This window comes from Bidens hawaiensis, unplaced genomic scaffold (genome assembly GCF_021521415.1).
Source record: "Bidens hawaiensis isolate Kalapana, Puna unplaced genomic scaffold, B.hawaiensis_p1.1 tig00035826_1, whole genome shotgun sequence".
Lineage (NCBI taxonomy): Eukaryota > Viridiplantae > Streptophyta > Magnoliopsida > Asterales > Asteraceae > Bidens > Bidens hawaiensis.
In genome coordinates this window covers 88,075-96,416 of record NW_027496214.1, presented here as the reverse complement: position 1 = coordinate 96,416, position 8,342 = coordinate 88,075, and the positions used below count along the sequence as shown (strand labels likewise).

Genomic DNA, 8,342 nt, shown 5'->3' with positions numbered 1-8,342 from the left:
GTTTTTATGTTGAGCAAAGGTTTTTGTTGATGAAGGTTTTTCCTTGATCATGATTTTTTCTTAATCAATTTCATGGTTTATTGCTGATCAAGTTTGTATGTAATTAATGGTAAGTGTAGTTTGTAATGATTAAGGATGGTTTTTAATAAATAAGCAATGTTTTCTATTTTGCATAAGAACTTGAAATTGATTGAAGGTTAATTACTTTGTGCCCTTTTTTGAATTTGGAGGGAGTTAGACGGACGGATGCAAACTTTAGGTAAAGCATAGGAACGAAATTGGGAATTTAAAAAATGGTATAAAAGTCATTTCAATTGTTTTTAAACGAAAAACAACCATTAGATAGAGGGACGTAAACTGATCATGTCGTAAAACACAGGGGCTTACTATGCTCATTTTAAAATTAAGCCTCAAATGTATTGTATAAACTATATATGGATGCAAACTACAATTTTCTAAAAAAATAATAATAAATAGATCCCTGACTTTTATAGTTATTCTATGTTAAAACAACATTAACAATATGTGGTGGAGGAATTGAATGAAATTTTTGAACATTGGAATCTAAAAACGTGAAGGTAGCCACGTCTTATTATTTATTTCTAGAAAAGTGAGGGAGTGCGACCAAGTCATCAACCATCTTTCTATTCTGTTAGTTCAATCGTTATTTCTTAATTTACAAGTCTTTACACATTACACGGTAAAGACGTTTTGTCATCACCTTAAACGCATTTTAAGATACTTTCTTTCTAAATAATATATTTTATATAACGGGATGGGATTGTATACAACTAGGCTTGACATAAAAAAACGTATAAAGTGAAATAAAACAAACACATGTAATGACAAAATGAAAATTACTCTCTTTGTATTTGTGTTTCGTTGCAATTACTCTATTCGGAGTATGCGACTTTACCACTATGTAAACTATTCTCTAGCTACACCTCCCACTTTTTATATGCTAAGTTTCATTTGTATTTTATTCAAACATTCTATATATCATATAATATTTTTTTTTCTTTTATATTACATCATACGCCATCCACAAATATTATATCCTAAAAAGTCCAAGCAGTTTTTGAATAATTATATTTTTCTCAACAAATTTAAAATAAAATCGTTACGACTTACAATCATGGACAAGGATCAGTTGACCCGGACCCTTTTATTAACACAATTACATCTTTATCCTTAGAAGGTACCTTTAATAATTTTTTCCTATCAAGTTCGAACCTCTATACGGAAATATATTTTGAAAAACTAAAAGGTAATAAAGTAAAATTAAATAACACCTGTAGCCACCATTTCTGACTACTTATTTGAAACAAATATAACTTTGAATTGGAATTACAAATCTTGACCAAGTCTAAAATTGACTCATTTGACAATCAAGACATAAACAATAAAGCCCGTCCATCATATTCTCATTTCATTTCTATAATCCCAGTTTCATTTTTGCAACATAATGCAGATGGAACCCAAGAACCCATATTTCATTTTCCTCATCCTAAATTTAATCACCCTTTCGGTGTCTCAAGATATACTGTCCCCTACATGTGACGAAAACGGGAATTTCACAACAAATGGTACGTACCATAATAACCTTGACGATGCTTTATCGTCTCTGGCGGCTGATACCAGCATCAGATATGGGTTCTACAACCGGTCTGTTGGTCAAACCCCTGACCAGGCCAACGCGATCGGGTATGTAGAGGTGACGTTGAGCCAGCCGATTGTCGGAGGTGCATAAACGAAGCGGTTACAAGACTACGAGAGATTTGTCCTAATCAAAAGGGGGCAGTGGGTTGGTATGACAACTGCATGATAAGGTACTCTAATGTGACCCGTTTGGGAACCAATCCAGACACTAGGGTTACAAGGATCTTGCCTAACCCTAATAACGCATCCAACGTAGACCAGTTTAACCAAGGACTCAATCGGTTATTGGATCAACTTAAAACCGAAGCTTCAAGAGGCGGGTCGCTCCGCAAATATGCAGCGGATAGCACGGATGGACCTGGGTTTACTAGCATTTACGGGTACATGCAGTGTACACCGGATTTATCAGAAATTCAGTGTGATAATTGCTTGGATAGTACAGTTAGGTTTATCCCAGACGGTCGTAGTGGCGCAAGAATTTATTATCCTAGTTGCATTTTTAGATATGAAGATTACAGATTCCTTAATGCTACCGTGGATCTTTCACCAACATCGCCGCCACCAGCGCAGTCTTCTCCACCTCCACCACCGCCATCATCACCTTCAGGTATCATTCTGCTAGATATGATTGGCTTAAATTATGCTAGGCTGTAAACGAGCCGAGCCTAAGTCATGTTGTGCTTGGGCTTGAGCTCGAAGTTAAAGAATCAGCTCGCTCGGCTCAGTAAATTTATTTTAACGAGCTGAAATGTCAAGCTAAAGGTTGGCTAAAAAAATGGTTGACCCAGCCCCTTTAGTTTCACACCTATTGCTGTACAAAAAGTCAAAATAAAATATATTCTTTTAAATAAACAAATAATATGAAATCAATTATAGGAAGAAATTGTAATCTATAATATTTATAAACGAAACATTTAGAACTCTTTGGTTGCTTTTTAAATTCTCTCAAGTCATCAGATGGCTTTATTTGTAAATAGAGGCTTTACATGCATTTGACCCGAATTTACGGGAATGGGTCTCACCAAACCCAGATAGCTCTTAAATGGGTTATAACATCTCATTAAATTAAAAATTAATCTTACCAAATATTTGATATGGAAATCCTGTAAAATAACGATATACTAAAAATTAATATCCGATTTAAAAAAAGATATTATTTATAATTAAGAAACAATTTTATAGTAAAAAAAATAAGTGGGTCAAGGGTCACCAAATCCAGATGACTTTTAAACGGGCTATAACATATTATTTATTTGTGAAACTCTTTCATCATCAAACCTTAAGTATATTATTAACTTTCTTACAATAAAGAAATTAAAATCGAAAAAATAAATATTAAAAAATAAAAAATATAAAACAACCCCCCTTGGGTAATGCAGGGGATAAAGCCTAGTATTATATGTATTTTTTTTCTAGCGCCATTTTCTGAATTTCAAGCGATTTGTGAGCTTTTTGAGCAACCGAAATTATGCGACATTATTATATCTGTATAACTAAACTAATATGTTATGAGAATTTCAGGCAAGAGTAGTAACACCGCGAAAATTGTAGCCGTCGCTGTTGTTGCAACCCTAGGTATTGTGATATTTGTGGTGGTTTTTGTTTGTGTCTTCATGAGAAGAAAAGGAAAGAAGGAACAACGTCTGTCAGAGAATTTAGGTCCGTGCTATTTATTTTGTTAATTTCTTGCTTTCTTGATACAAATTTATGTGTTAAGACTTCTTATTATTATTGATGATGATAATTCTAGTTTATGAGGACGGAGATCCAAACGAAATTAGCACTGCTGAATCGTTGCAATATAGCTTTGGTATAATTGGAGAAGCAACAAATCACTTCTCTGAAAACAATAAGCTCGGTCAAGGTGGATTTGGTTTGGTTTATAAGGTAATCAATGCATTAGAAACAATTATTATTTTTTTAAAGATTAATGAGACGACATCTGTGGAACTAAACTTTTTAGGGTACTTTACAAAATGGACAAGAAATAGCAGTAAAGAGGTTGTCTAAAGATTCAGGGCAAGGCGAACAAGAATTCAAAAATGAGGTTTTGTTACTTGCAAGGTTGCAACACCGCAACTTGGTTCGGCTTCTAGGGTTTAGCCTAGAAGGGTCCGAACGACTTTTGATGTATGAATATGTACAAAACGCAAGTCTAGACAAATTTATATTCGGTAAGTTAACTCTTCAAACTATTCTATAGAAAGATTAATGATGAATTTGTAGATGCTCATTCTTTTGATAATACGCATCTGCTTGATCTTAAACGTTTAGATCCAACAAAGCGTGCGCTTCTTGATTGGCAAAGAAGATACAAAATTCTAGGAGGTGTCGCAAGGGGACTTTTGTATCTACATGAAGATTCACGACTAAAGATAATTCATCGAGATTTGAAAGCTAGTAACATTTTGTTGGATGCTCAAATGAATCCAAAAATAGCTGATTTTGGTATGGCACGATTGTTCACACCCGAAGAAACCCAAGCCAACACGAGTCGCATCGTTGGAACATAGTAAGTCTCCATACAAAAGATGAATTCTAGCTTTTTTCGTCTTACTCTTATCATGTTTAGTAGTTAACTAGTGTTTTTTGGCACTAGTGGATACATGGCGCCTGAGTACGCGATGCATGGTCAATTTTCAGTAAAATCAGACGTGTTTAGTTTTGGTGTATTGGTACTCGAAATTGTAACTGGGCAGAAAAATCACACTTTCCAAAACGGAGTGGTGATCGAAGATCTTCTTAGTCATGTACTTTTTCCCCCTTATTTCATGTATTAAACATATAACTTTTTGTTATTACTGAATTTCCATGTTTCAATTTGTTGATTTTAGGCATGGAAAAGTTGGAGGGACGGAACGGCTTCAAGTTTAATTGATCCAGAATTGAGAGACGGATCTAATTCCCTACGCGATATGCTTCGATGCATTCACATTGGCTTATTATGTGTTCAAGAAGACTTAAATGAAAGACCAACTATGGCTTCAATTGTTCTCATGCTTGGTAGCTTATCCCTAACCCTCCCAGTCCCTTCAGAACCTGCTTTTTTCGTTAACACAAACACGAACACGAAACCAGAAAAACCATTATTTGAAGAGTACAGTTCGAGTACGAGTCATTCCAGCAAGTGATGTTTCAACGAACAACCCATATGTATTCCCGATAGATTAATTGTTTTCATGTTTTCATGTTATTATTTTACAGTTTTATTTTCTTTTGTATATATATGTTTAAAAAATGCAATTATTTTAGTAATGTCGAAACAAGTGCTTTACTATATTCAAGCTTCTTAACTCTGCGTAGGCACCACATCACATACTTTACCCCATTTCATTCCACCTCACCTAAGGAAATTGCTTAGCCCCCTCTACCTCTCTTAATTTAATGTAAAAATTGATTCTTAAATTATTGTTGTTGTTGTTGTGCGTAGAGAATTTTAAAGCCCATTAACATTTTAACCCACCTTACATTTAACGCCCCTTAACCCATCAAGGGATCAGTGGTATGCCACTCGTTAACCTTGCCAACTCAGCTTTAACGCTCTGGGCGTTAAGGTATACCCCTGAGCCTAGTGGGTAAACTAAAGTTCAGGTCCAAACGAGCCATTTAAGGCTAAGTCAAGCTTGTCCAGATAACAACAACTCGAGTTGACCCACAGCATATTTGCCTTCTTTACTATAAGAAACAATCTCTTGCTTAACTCAAATGCTTAGAATTTTACAGGTACACAAAGGCATTTATCAAAATCAGCTCGTTCTAGTTTCTAAAGAACATTCAAACAAAAACAAAACCAAAGTTTATACAAATTGTCGAACTCTTGCAGCTAGTTAATCATGATCCTGGTGAATTAACTAATTTGAAAATATTGGGATAATTGACAGAAAATATTAGGGGTAGCAGTGATAGACATTATATTCTACATTAAATCTACAATAAACTATGATTAAATCAGTCATAATATTTATCCTCTTCTATGTTCTAACAAATTACAGTTAGGTGTGCGTTTTATGTGATAGCTTATTAATATAGGGTAAAGTTAAAATACAAAGAGAGACAAAAATGAGAAGTTTGAGAAATATTTGTGGTCACACAAATAAACCCCTCAAAAAAATCATAACTCAAAATATAATTAAGAAACAAAAACAATTAAAATATCAAAGTGTTTCCCCCGTCATTCTCATTCCAAAAAAATGACGAAAAGACACAATGCCTAGAAAAAAGACACAACGTCGAAAATGAACAAACAACACAATGATAAATAAAAAAGACACAATATGTCGCAAAATATTACACAACGCTGAACAAAATGTAACACAACGTTGAGTAAATATAACACAATATCAAGAAAAAAAGACACAATCAATAACGAAAATAAACGCAAAAACACAATGATAAATAAAAAGACAAAATGATGTTTTAACCTCAACATTGTGCCTTTCTTTTAGAACGAGGAATACGGTGGAAACATTTTTACGTTTTTAAATTTTTCGTTTTTTTATTAAATTTTGAGTTATGATTTTTTTTGTTAATTTTTCTTTATTTTTTTTTGCTAGAAATCATTCTCATTTTTGTCCCCCCTTTGTATAATAACTATGAATATAATCAACAATACACATAAAAAGGCAACGTATATATGGGTCAAGTTATAATAGGAGGTTATCTATGAAGCATAGGAAAGATTTGCAACCACTAGATTGGATAATGGATGACTATGATTAATTGAATGGAATTAATCAAAAATAAAAATAGTCTGATGAGTTTTTAAGGGTATTATGGTCAAGGGTCAAGTTAAAATAAGAAGTATGATATTTGTAGGAAGGATACAAAGTAATCTTGTCCATTGATTTTGGATTTGAATGGTTAAGATTAGTTTGAGGAAAAACCAAAGATAAAATAAGGGGAGTGGTATAAAAGAAATAACACATATTGCTGTAACATTTGAGACAAAACCAAGTACACCTAAGTATGCATTTACCGATTAAACGATTAACCGCTTATTGCGTATCGAACCAACGAATAACTAAACGGGTCTGGTTATGAGCCGGATATTCCTGGGGGGCATCTATAAGTGATATACGTTTATTATAAGCTAAGATACTGATGTTTTGGCCTTAGTATAATAGCAAACTAGTTAAACGAAAACATACTCGTTTAACTACCCGCTATGATCTTAAACGCGAAAGATGGTTACAAAACAAGCATTGTATCATCCGTTAAGCCGAAAAGGATTTACAAAACACTATTTGTGATGTTTTAAGCGATCCGTGAAATTTTTTTTATTTTTACAAACAAATAATATGTTTTTCTAAATTTACAAGAAATTGATCGAAAAACGCACTTTTTCGCGCTGTTTGTTGTACACGATAAATTATTCTCGCCAAAAACCGAACCCGAACAGTCACACTTATATATGTATCAGAGATCACAAATTCAAATATTATAATTTAGTAAAACTATTTTTGCAAAATAAACATAATTCACATGTGTCAACCATGACCCATCAAAACTGAAAAATCCCACTGTGTTAGAAGTCCGATACAGTCCAACCATTCCGAACGATCCAATATAGTTTTAACAACATTAAATTTGAGAAGATTAAAAGATATTTAACCTTGAAAAAAGTAACTAAATCCTTTGGATAAAACTTATCAAGTAAAGTTGGAAAACGGAAAAGAAATAGAAGTGAAAAGGCTGTCAAGGGAGTCAGGGCAGGGGGAACAAGAATTCAAAAACGAGGTTTTGATACTTGCTAAACTAAAACATCGGAATCTGGTTCGGCCCCTAGGGTTTAGCCTCCAAGGATTGGAACGGCTTTTGATGTACGAGTTTGTACAGAGTGCAAGTTTAGACAAGCTTATATTCCGTAAGTTAAATCTTCTTAATACGTATAAGATTTTTTTTTGTGGAAATACATTTTTTGATCATTGGTATTTTAGATCCACTAAAGCGTATGACACTTAATTGGGAAAGGCGTTTAAAAATAATCACGGGTATTGCAAAGGGGCTTTTGTATTTACATGAAGATTCACGTTTAAAGATAATTCATCGAGATTTGAAAGCTAGTAACTTTTTGTTGGATGCTGAAATGACTCCTAAAATTGCGGATTTTGGTATCGCACGGTTTTTCACGCCTGAAGAATCTCAAGCCAACACTTTTCGGATTGTCGGAACCTAGCAAGTCTCCCTTCGAAAATTTGCCAATTTCCCATAACTTTAAAAGGGCATCACCAACAATTTGGTTGCAATTTTTTTTTGTTGATCAAGATGTTTTCTTGTTATGGCATGTAACTCGTTGCTAAATGGGAAAACAGTTGCTAAAAAAGGAAAGAATGTGATATATATTAAAAATTATAATCATGAAAGTTCATTGAGTTATGTATCTAACACTTTTCTTACATGTTAGTGGATATATGGCACTAGAGTACGCATTGCATGGACAATTTTGGTGTACTAATTCTTGAAATCATGATTGGTTGCAACAATCACAGTTTCCAAAACGGAGTAGTGATCGAGGATCTTCTTAGTCGTGTAAGTATTTATATTTAACTACGCGTAATTACACGAATAAGAATAATTGGCTAGCAACGTTGCTAAAGAAAAACAAATAAAGATACAGTGTCACTAAATGGCATTTTTGTTGTTAACTATTGATACTCTTAGAATATGATATCTCAAAACTTTGA

At 33.6% G+C, this 8,342-nt stretch overlaps 1 pseudogene across 1 annotated transcript; it reads left to right on the top strand.

Annotated features, from left to right (window-relative positions):
• Window positions 1-1,465: 1,465 nt before the first annotated feature.
• Window positions 1,466-8,120, top strand: LOC143587662 (cysteine-rich receptor-like protein kinase 15; annotated as a pseudogene). The gene is made up of 10 exons (XR_013144935.1): window positions 1,466-2,266; window positions 3,181-3,318; window positions 3,410-3,546; window positions 3,623-3,833; window positions 3,934-4,171; window positions 4,259-4,409; window positions 4,494-4,786; window positions 7,284-7,522; window positions 7,596-7,833; window positions 8,063-8,120. The product of XR_013144935.1 is annotated as a cysteine-rich receptor-like protein kinase 15 (transcript).
• Window positions 8,121-8,342: the final 222 nt, after the last annotated feature.